Source organism: Theropithecus gelada, chromosome 2, assembly GCF_003255815.1.
Source record: "Theropithecus gelada isolate Dixy chromosome 2, Tgel_1.0, whole genome shotgun sequence".
Lineage (NCBI taxonomy): Eukaryota > Metazoa > Chordata > Mammalia > Primates > Cercopithecidae > Theropithecus > Theropithecus gelada.
In genome coordinates, this window is record NC_037669.1 from 105,904,472 (window position 1) to 105,915,694 (window position 11,223).

Genomic DNA, 11,223 nt, shown 5'->3' on the forward strand with positions numbered 1-11,223 from the left:
TCCATCCCCAGCTGCCTCCACCGCCCCTCCATCAGCCCAGGCCTCCACCCCTTCAGTGGCATGAACCTGGGTGACCCTCCAAGGTTGCCTGTCTCACACAACAGCTCCTTCGATGGGTCTCTGAAGGCCTCATTTTCCTCCATGCATGCTCCTGCCTGGCCCTGCAGTGAACCCCTAGTGCTCCCCCCTCCCCACCTCAGTGTGTGACCCAGGCCTATCCTCAGCTCTGACTAGAGAGGAGAGGCATTCCCCTAGCAACCCTGCGAGAGGCCCCCAGAGACCCCCCTAGTTAGGACAAGGAGTGAGAACCCACTTGTTAAGACATACCCCAAAGCCTCAGAGATTCACCCCTCCCTCCCTAGCCCCCAGCCCAGTTCATCCCTGGAGCTGCTGGCATGGGACTTAGAAGGGAAAGAGAAAAGTGAGAATGAATACTCGCTGAGCTGGGGAGCCACAGGGCCTCTTCTGCTCCATAAAAGAGCAGTGACAGGACTGTGGCAGGGTCACAGCTGGGTGGCCCTGGAAGGTGTCAGCGATGGACTGGATCCCTTCGCTCCAGGACAGGCCAGAGGGTAGCTGGGGCTCCTGGCAGCTCCCTCCTAGGTCGTGGCAGGCAGCCCACAGAGTGGCAGGAAGAACAGGGACGACTGCCCCCTTTTTCCCATCACGGTCCAAGACTGGGCTCCTCTTGGGGCCACACATCAGAGCCCTGTCCAACCCCTCCCCTGCTCAGCCAGGGCCCAACCTCCTCCACTCCCACTGTACTCTTGGCCCCAGGCCAAATCTGGCCAATTTGTTCTGAGACAGGGTTCTGGTTTCATAGCCTCATTTGAATGATTTCCAACCAGAATTCCTGCCTCCTCCTTTGCAAAGCTCTGCCCTCCCCTCCCCCCAGCCTCCCTTCTGCCTGAGCTGCCGCCTCAGCCAAGGCTGGTGTGGAAGGAGAAGGGATGACCCCCACACACACTTGAAATGACACCACTGTCCCCACCACCCCTTCCTGGGCACTTCAGCCTCTACGCAACTTACAGTCCCCAAAGAGAGGCCCCTGCAGGCTGGCCACTTGCGCTGTCTGCCTCAGGCTTGAGAATGTGGGAGCTCAGGCTCTGCTGGCTGCCCCTTTGAGTACATCAGTCACCCTGCCTGTGCCAGGAGCAGACGATCTAGAGCTGAGCCCAGTGTCCGGCCTTGACCACAGGAGAGTTTAGCTGCCACAGCAGAGCTAATCACTATCCCAGGAGCCCATCCCCGCCTGCCCCTTAACACATCCTCTATTCCCGCAGGAGCAGAAAAGGCTTCCTTTCAGATCCCATAGCAAGGGTATCAAGAGGAAGCTGCTCCTCATGCACAGGCAGAGCTGTGAAAAAAAAATTCCAGGCAGCCCCCAGGGTGCTGTTTCGTGCTTCCTAACACTCCTTACCAATGGGCAGAGCTCCCGTTCCCCCACCTCTTTCCAGAGACTGGGTTGTGATCCACAGTTAGATCCCCATGGAGTAGGAGGTCTCTTTCTCCAGGCCCTTTGCCCAGAAGGTAGACAGAACACATTTTCTCCTTTTGTTTACAAAAGAGGAGTATGAGGCCCAGAGATATTTAGCAAATTGTCTAAGGTCACACAGTAGGACCTGACCCACAGGCCCATGTGCCCACCACACTACACCGCAGGGTCTGGGCCATGGAGGGCACTCCCACCCAGGAGGCCTGGACCTCCTCCCTGCTAGGGGCTGCTGAGCCACCATCTGCAAACCCCTCCCCTGGGAGGTGATCCTGGAGACGGGTCCAACAATCTGTTCTACATTCAGGTGTGTCATTTCCCGAGCCCTCAGGTGGGGGCTGGGGCTGGGTATGGCTCTGTTGGCACTGCTTCAGCATCTTCATTTTGCACAGAGAGCTGGGGCTCCTGGCGCAGAGCTGCATGCCGAGCCGGGAGTCCTGCCGCTGAGTCAAACCGAACAGTACCCAGGCCCTCATGCCTCTAGAGCCTCTCACCGCCTCTCTCAGATCCCTGTGTGGTCCCTGTCCTCAAGGCCCTCTCTGTAAGGTACCACTCTAGTCAAGAGTCAGACACCCTGGGTTCTATCCAGGCTTTAACCCTTACCAGACATGTGACCTTAGGTAAGTTACTTCCCTGAGCCTCCGTTTTCTTGTCTGTAAAATGGAATGGCCACGCGTGGTGGTTCACACCTGTAATCCCAGCACTTTGGGAGGCCGAAGCAGGTTGATCGCTTGAGCTCAGGAGTTTGAGACCAGCCTGGGCAACATGGTGAAACACCGTCTCTACTAAAAATACAAAAAAAAAGAAAAAAAAAGTAAAATTGAGTAATAAAGTCATCCTTGCAGGATTGCTGTGAAGATGAAATTACATAAAAAGTCTAGTGTAAGACAGTCTTTCTCCACCTATCCTATGTTCAAGGTCAGTACAAGCCAGTTTAGGAGGAGGAAATGCCTCCAGCAGAGCCAAAAGCCCAGGTGTTGAATATTGTCAATATCTGCAAGACCCAAGGCAAGCTTCCCAGCCTCTGTTCTTCCATCTGAAAACGTTTCAATGTGATGGAGAGAAAATGAAAGAAGGGAAGTGAAAGAAAGTAGCGGGGAGGAAAGAGGTACAAATCCCAGTTCCTGGCTCCCTTTAATTCACACGCTCCACATCGAGGTCCAGCTGTGGGAGAAGTCCTGTTCCTGGGGATGGGCTGGGGGAGGAACCCTCTCCCCACTTCCTCCCAGGGCCATTCTGGGGTCTCCATGACTCATCCTCCACAACGAGCAACTCTTCTTTGTTTCATACAGAGCTGAGTGCCCTGCCTGCTGGCACCTGGCCCAGAGATGGAGGGTCGGGCTAGAGGGAGGGGCTCCAAGGCTAGCTCCTGCCCCCACCTGCACCCTGATGCTACTTCCTCCAGCTCTGGCCTTCGGAAATCTCCAAGGACCTGAGCCTGTGGGAGCAGGAAGCAGGAGGGGGCTTCTCAAGAACGCTATGAGGCTGTGCTAATGCCCAGAGGCCATGAGGACCCTAGACCATGATGCCATCATCCCCATACCAAACTCACACTTCTTCCTAAACAGGCACAAAGTGAAACTTCCTTAGTTTATCTTCCCCTACCAAAAATGAAATCTACGTATTTTATTATTTCTTGAAAGCATTTGTGCTTTCTTTGCAACATCTTGTTTTATTCTCTCAGTGACCATGTGAGGTAGATGTTGCTGGTTCATTTTACAAACGAGGAAAGTCAGAAAGGTTAAGTGAAATTGCCCAAGGTCACACAGCTCCTAGGTAGTAGAACTGAACTGAAGGCCTGCAACTGGGCCTATCAGACTATGAACTGGGGATTGCCACCACTTCTCCAGATGGCTTTGGGGGTAGGTCCTATCTTTTACCTCAGCAAGGCTTCATTGCCTCCTCCCTGCCTGAATGCTGCTTCCTAAAAAGCACTTTTCTACCTGGGAATAGATATGGCTGTCCTGGCAGCCCCACAAAACACTCCTCCTCCTTTCTGTGATGCCGGTAAGTTTCCCACTCTAATCACAACCCTCCAAACCTGGCATCTGCTTGTGTCCTGGGGTTTCAGGATTAAGACTGTTAAAGAGATTATAACAGGGGAGAGAGAGAGGAGCCATCCACACATCCATTCATCCATCCTTTTACTCATCCACTCATTGATCGAACCATTCATTCATCTAGCTATCCTGCTATCTAGTCCTTCAATTATCCATCCATTCATTCATCTTTTCATCCATATGCCCATTGTCTACCCATTCATCCATCCTACCATTCATTCATCTTTTCATCCACCCATATATTTATCTACTCATCTATTCATTCACCAATTCATCTACTTATCTTGTCATTTATGCTTGTGTATTGATTTAGTTTTCATTTCTTCTTTTTTTATCCTTCTTTCTACCCATCCATTCCTCTATCTATTCATGTATTTCTCTACCTACCCATCCATCCATCCATCCATCCATCCATCCATCCATCCATCCAAGCATTCTCTCATCCACACACCTGTTTGTCTATTCTTTCATCCATCCACCATTCATTCAACCCTCTATCCATTCACATGTCCATTTCTCTGTCCACTCATCTACCCATCATCCATTCAGCCAACTATTCATCATTCATACATGGTTTACTCCTCTAGTCATCCTTCCATTTATCTTCTGATCTACCCATTCATTTACCCATCAATTTACCTACTTGTCCATATGTACATCAACATACACATATTTTACTCATCCATCCATCCAGGTACTATATCCTAACATCCATTATTTCATTCACCTATTAATTCATTTATGTTAAATGGAATAACCTAATAAGGTTCTTAGCACAGTGCCTGACACAGTAAGCGTTCAGTAATGGTAATTGTAGTACTTCTTATTCTAAGATTTCATTTGAGAAGCTGATGGTGTGGGAGTAGACAAACAGGAACATTTACAATGCGGTGTGGCGAGAGCTCTTGGAGAGGCGTGAACAATGCCTGCATGAGCAGCCAGGAGGCATATTCACTCATACCCACCTCAGCCTCCCCTTCTCTCCACAACTCTCCCAGGCAATCCTGCCCACTATCCGTATTTCATCCTGGGCTTCCATGCTGTGCCTAGTGGCTCCAGTTCAGATATTCAATGGCTTACGAGGCATCTCTCCTTGCAAGCCTCAAACTGAACTCATTATTCTCCTTCGCACTTACCATTCCCTCTCCTGTACTTTCTGGATCCGCAAATGGTGCCAAAGTATGCCCTACTGCCAGTCCCCAAAATCACCCAAGCTCAGACATCTATTATCTCTCCCCTACCACACTCCATCAGTCACCAAGCATGTTGTTACTTACCTTTGCAAGATCATTCACACCTGCCACCTTGGCAGCACCTCCTCCTCACCCCATCTCCAACCAGGACCTTCTTACCCTTCACCTAGACTGTGGCATCCTTCTCTGCCTTCCTGCCACTATCTCTACATCCTCCAGTCCCTCCCACACCTGCCTCACTCCACTTCCCTAAACACTGTCCTCATGATGGCACGATCCTCAAAATCCATCAGTGACACCCGGAATATTCCTACATCACCCTATCACATTTTCTTCTCCTTCATTGGCCTGTGGGCTCCTCAAGGGGGCTCACTTATCTCCATTGCCTGGCAAAGAAGTCTCAGTGAGTATTTGTTGAGAGGCTGCATTATTTTAGTACATTTGAAGGTGAGAAACTCTGCTGAGAATGGAAGAAGGTACAACTGGGGGCTTCAGTAGTGTAGAGAAGTCTGTACCAGCTGCTGTGGGGGAATGTTCCTGGAAATTAGCAAAACAAGAAAAGGATTATTCAGAGAGATGGTGGTGGGGATGTTTGGGAGTGGGTGTAATCCAGGTTGGGCTGGGAGAGAGGAGCATCTCAGAAGGTCCACAGTTGGGGAGAAGAAGGGGTTCGGGGACCAGATTTTGAAACTAGGCAGAAAGGAGGAATGGATAAGAGCCTGCAATATCTGACTTGCAATCTTGGAGGAGATGGCTACGTGATGACCAGGCTCAAAGGGTAGCCCAGTGTGCTGTCAGGAGGCCAACTAGGAATGGAGGAAGTCACGGCAGGTGAGAGGTCAGCATCTGTGTAGGAAAGCCACGAGGTTGGAGCCAAGAAGAATCTGGTCAGCCAGATACCAAGTTTCAGAAGCCAGAGTGTGAGCTGACCTGGGCTTGGAAAGGCCATGGGAGGTGATGCTGGGAAGAAGGCAGGAGCAGGGAATCTAAGGGAAGACCTCTGTAACAGAGGGGGCTTCGAAAGGAAGTGCAGGGGATGTTTGGAGAACAATGGCTAGGAGTGGTGCTGGGGTGGCTGTGGGGAAGGAGTGGCAGGATGTGTGGGAGGCAGTGGTGTCTGGCCAAAGCCAACTCCAGTACCCCTCACACTTCTGCGGACACACCCTTTCTGCTCCCTTCAGGCAAGTGCCACCTTTCTTACCTGTCCCAAGTTCAGTGCACCAGAAGGGAGAGCGATTCAGGGACAGTTGACTCTTCCCTTTCTCCTTCTCTCTGCCAAGCCAGGACAAAGTAGGGAAGGAGGTCTCTTCAGCCCCCAGCAGTCAGGGTCAGGGCAGCCACCTCTGGGCTGATGTCACCACAGGCCTCCAGCCACATCCTGAGTCTGTTTTCATTCCTGCTTTATGAGATGGGAATAATGAATGAGAAACAGAGAGGCGCAGGGAGAGACAGTGGAGGGAGAGAGCCCCTTGCCCATCTGCCCCACCCCAAGCTAGAATCTGGGCTATGCTCCTGAAAACTGCCTTCAGCGCCTGGGTGCCCAGCTTCCCTCTGATCTCTCTCCTCCTCTCTCTGAAAAAAAACAAAGCTGAGGCAGCCCTTAAAATGTGTGCAACTGGGGGGCAGGAGGGGTCACTCTGAGGTGGGCAGGAAGGGCCTGAGTGTGTCATCCAAGTGGAGCACTTCTGGATTCCCCTGGACCCCCTTCCTAGGTATCCTGATGTAGCAGGAGGAACACAGAACTGGGGACAGGGTAGGTGGGATCTGGATTTTGTCTTTGCCAGGAACTGCCTCCGTGAGCTTCAGCAACTCATTTAACCTCTCTGAGCCTTTTCTTGGAAACAGGCATAGAGTGCATCACGTATTCAGAAACCCTTGTGGACAGATGTATCTTGCAGCAGGGAAGAAGTGGAGCAAAGGGCTAAGGAAGCAGCAACATAGAGGGTGCCCAAGGAACTCTGTGGAACCAAGAACTGCTGAGGCCAGAAGCCCAAGACTGCTCCTCTGAGCTGTGAGAAGCGGGTGGCCCCCGGCTGGGAATGACTTATGGAAAAGGGAAGACTTGGGCAATATCATATGTTCATGACCCTGTTCCTTCCTCATCCTCTGAGTTGGAATGAGGGCCCCTAGTCTGCCCTGCTCTCATTGGCCCTAGAACTTTTACACACAGCACTCCCTCGTCTCTTCTTGCTAACTGCAACACAGCCACCAAGATTGAATTCAAGAATTAGGCTCAGTGGCTCACGCCTGTAATTCCAGCACTTTGGGAGGCCAAGGCGGGTAGATCACTTGAGGTCAGGAGTTTGAGACCGGCTTGGCCAACATGGTGAAACCCTGTCTCTACTAAAAATACAAAAAAAATTTAGCCAGGTGTGGTGGCAGACTGAGGTTGCAGTGAGCTTAGATTGCGCCACTGCACTCCAGCCTGTGTGACAGAGTGAGACTCCATCTCAAAGACAGGGAGAGAGAAAAAAAAGAATCCCCTTCTTGGGCAGCCCTTTTTGACAGTATTTTGGCCTAGGTCCCTTCCTTACAGCACTTGGAAGTGCTTATCCAAGTATAGAACTTACCCCGTGGCACTTACCACATTGTATTCGTTGCTTTACATATCAGGGACCCTCTCAGCTGTGCACACCTCCAGGGAGTGGGGGCTGTAAGCTGGTTTATCCCCACATCCCCAGCTCCTTACACTGGATCTGGTCTATAGAACCCCCCCAGTGAAAGTATGTTGAATAAATGAATGAGTGGGGGAGTGAATTAAGATATGCTCAGGGTCAGACACAAAAGATTAAAAGGACCTGGAGGGTAATGGGGGGTCCCAGCTCCCTCTGCTGGGCATCAAATCTCTGGTCAGAGAGCCCCCAGCTCTGCCCAAGACTAGCTGAAATCCCTAGAACTGTGATTTAGTTCCACAACACTCAACTTGGCTTCTGTAACATTTACCTCCACCTGTAATTAGATACAATTATCTGCATGTATATTTGAATCACATCCCTGTTCCCTACTAGACTTGAAGCTCTTTGAAGCATCGATCTTCTCTGTTCTCCCTCATCGCAGTATCCCCAGTGCCCAGCACAGTGCCTCGCACACAGGAGTTCTCTAGTATACGCTTGAAGAATGACTACCGGGGGGAAACAGTTCCATTTCTCCAAGCAGGCCCAGGATCAGTGTGCTGAGAAAAAGCCAGAAGCCATGAACCACACTTGCCCTCTCAGCAATGCACCACATTCCCATGGCCTTCAAACCACCCAGGCCCCAGCAGCTCTACCCCAGGAACTGATCCAGGGCCTGGGGTAGGCCTGCAGCAAAACGTCCAGGAGCCCCGTGAGTGGGACCTCTTTCTCTGCCCCTTTAGTTTCCTCACCCTCTTCCCTTCCAAAGAGACCTGAATGGAGTTGGTTGATTTCTCCAAGTGCCTTGGTTTATTCTGCCCCTGCTATGTGCCAAGCACCCTTCAGCGTTTTCCTATTTGCTTCTGTATTTTCTTCAAACCTCATACAAATAAAAAATAGCTAACATTTTTGAGCACTTCCTGGCACATAGTTTACATGTATTAACTGATGTAACAATCTCATGATATAGAAATGATAACGATACCTTTTTATCACTGAGGGCCTTGAGGCAGAGAGGTATAGAAACAAAAGAGCTGGGCTTTGAACCCCAGTCTGCCCGTACATAAATAGGCAGCCCTTCCCAGGGCACTACCCACATTTTCTGGATTATAATCCAGGGTCTGGCCACTCAGGCTTACATCTAAGGACTCGTGTCCAGGTCCCTCTCCCTCACCTGCTGTCCTGGGCACCTCTCCCTGTGCTCAGGGGCTGAGCACAGACTAAAGCACCTTTGCTCCCTAGCTGTTCCTACTCTCTGAGCTCAGGCATAGAGAGGGCAAGAAGTGGTTCCTCTGGGGCTATAACTGCCCCAATGGGGCAAGTGGAATGAGGGAATCAAGGGCGAGCAGCCCCTTCCTAAGACTCAACAACCCCTCACCCCCACCGGCTTCCTTTTAGCCCTAACTTGGGAGATCGAATTTTCTGCCCCCAGGAAGTGTGTAAGTAACCAAAGCTAGGCCTACTAAAATCTCATTCCCTCTCACTCCTTATCTGTCCCCAGAAGAGCCAGACAACTCCTGAGGCGCCCTCTCTCTTCTGTCTCTTCCTCTGCTTTAATCATAGCCCTCCCTCCTTGCAACCCTGCTGGGGGCTCTGGGGACTCCTCCCAGCCCTTTCCAGGGAGACACAGGTTAGCTAGGTTAAGCGGTTCGGATAGGACGTGCGCTGGGGGCGGGAGGCGCCTTCCAGGAAGGGGATGGCTTTTCTTCCCTCTCTGCATCCCTTCCCCTAGGCTCTGAGGGCGTAGGGGCTTGGAAGGTGGGGCCTAGAGGGTCAAGTAACTGAGGACGAATGACTGTGAGTGAGGGAGTAAGGACTATGGTGTGGTGTAGCTTGGGTCAGTGTAGTGTGCCCGTCAGCTGTTTCTGTGGGCCAGCGGCAGGAGAGGGCGCGCATGCAGGCGAGGATACCTGGATACAGGAGGAGCGAGGTATGCGTGGTGGCTGCACAAGGCACAGCCGACAGAGTACCTTACTTCCCCTGGACCGCTGGGCTCAAGACGTCCCTCGAGATCCTCGGCCTGGGGCGCACAATCCAAGAGTTCCCCCTGATTGTCTGGCTCCCAGGGCCCCTCTCGCCTTGGCGCTAAACGACCAAGATCTTGCCCTCCCTGCGGACCCAGTAGAGGGCGATGTCATACCTCTGCGGGTGAAGCCCCCACCCCAGCATCTCCGCGCCCTAAACCGAGACTCCAACTATAAAAGTCAAGGCGAGGGCATAGGATGGCGAGGGCGGCTTCGCAGGACTCAGGGGCCACGGATCCCTCCCCAGCCCCTAGCTTCCAGAGTAGGAAGTGGACCCTTGAGCAGTTGTTCAGCGCGCCCCCTCCGCTTTATTTGTGCCTGCAGCCGGGGAATGCCGAGCGGCTGTGCAGGAGGCCATTCGGCACCGCGACCCCTCCCCCGGCCGCCCGCCACACCTCGCCCCGTTGACAGCTCCGGCGCCTAGTCCAAGGGCCACCTCGGGCCCCCGCATCGCCCGCCCCCGCCCCGGTCCCGCAGAGCCCCTCCCCTACTGGGGGAGGAAGGAGGCCTACGCCGAGAGTCTGCGTCCCCTCCTCTCCCCTCCCCTCCCCACGTCCTCCCCGGGAGACGCCTAGAGCGTAGCCGTGCGGGGCGCCCCTCCCCCGGGCCGGCTGCGGCGGCTCGGCTGGGCTCCGTGGGGGGAATACTAAGGAGCGGGCGCCGCCGAGCAGCCCCAGCGCGGGAGCGCGCGGTGAGGGACGGGGGCGGCCTGTGGAGCCCGCGCCGCCACCAGCTGTGCGGGGGCCTCTCCCAGGCTCCTCCGATCGCCGCCGGCTTCCGCGGCCGGGAATGCGCCACGCAGCAGACCCTGCAACCTTCGCCGGCGGCCTCCACGCGGCCTCCCTGGGCCTCCACCCCGGAGCCTGAAATCACGGTCGCATGCTTCCAGGCCTGCGGCTCCGCCGACCCCTAGATGCAACCTCTCGCTTAGATTTCCCCTGGGAAGCTCTCCGCTGCCTGGACGTGTCCAGGGAGAGGTGCGGGGCCGCGACACGTGAACCGCTCATCTACATGGCGCGGTGTCTGTTCATGCCTCTGTGCCGACCCAGGGACCCTCTAATTTCGGCTGTGCAGATCTCTCGGAAAGCACAAAGGTTTGCTGCCCAGGGATCCCTCCCGACACTGGGAACATGACTGCACTTCCCCCCTCCCCCAGCCTGTGCCTGCGTCCGACGGGCCTCTGAGGGCCCCCCACCACGCTTTCTCCTTTGGCATTTCCAGAAGCTGTTTTCCTAACCCTCTCCCTGGTTCTTGTTATTTATCCTCTGAACCTTTCAAGTATGCAGGCAGTCTCTGGGTGGGAATCCCAGCCGCGGGCCTCACTTACTGGCTCAGCGACTTTGGGCAAGTTACTTAACCTCTCCTTTTCCTTATCTGTAAAAAGGAGTTAAAAATACTTCCTTGCCTGGCTGGGTTGTTGTGAGATTAAATAAGATCCCTGTATAAATGGGGCATTTAGCCCAGCGCCTGGGCATAGGAAGCGCTCAGTGAGGAGCAGCCGGACTTCCGGGCCTCCGCCTCTGAACACCAGTGGCTCTCCTTCCCTTTGTCCATGGTCACGTGACCCTGGGAACTGATCAACCCCCTCTCCCCTCAGCTCCCTTAAAGACAAAGGCTGGGAATCAACTCAGTAAAACACCATCCAGACACGAGAGCCTGCCCCCACCCCAGGAAGCCCTCTGCCTTAGAAGGAAGGAGCTCTGGGGTAGTTTGTTCTCTGTTGCCACTGACCCACTTCCAAGAAGTGTATTAGATGTTCAAAGCTGTGAGGTCCAAGCACAAAGGGGAAACTGAGCCTGGATGGGCCCGCGTCTGGTTTCTCAATGCCTCCAGGGAGTTGTG

General features: G+C 53.4%; 1 protein-coding gene across 1 annotated transcript in view; it reads right to left on the reverse strand.

Annotated features, from left to right (window-relative positions):
• EIF2B5 (eukaryotic translation initiation factor 2B subunit epsilon) overlaps nucleotides 1–11,223 on the reverse strand; it is a 566,918-nt gene that overhangs the window by 88,935 nt on the left and 466,760 nt on the right. The gene's annotated exons all lie outside the window — the stretch shown is intronic.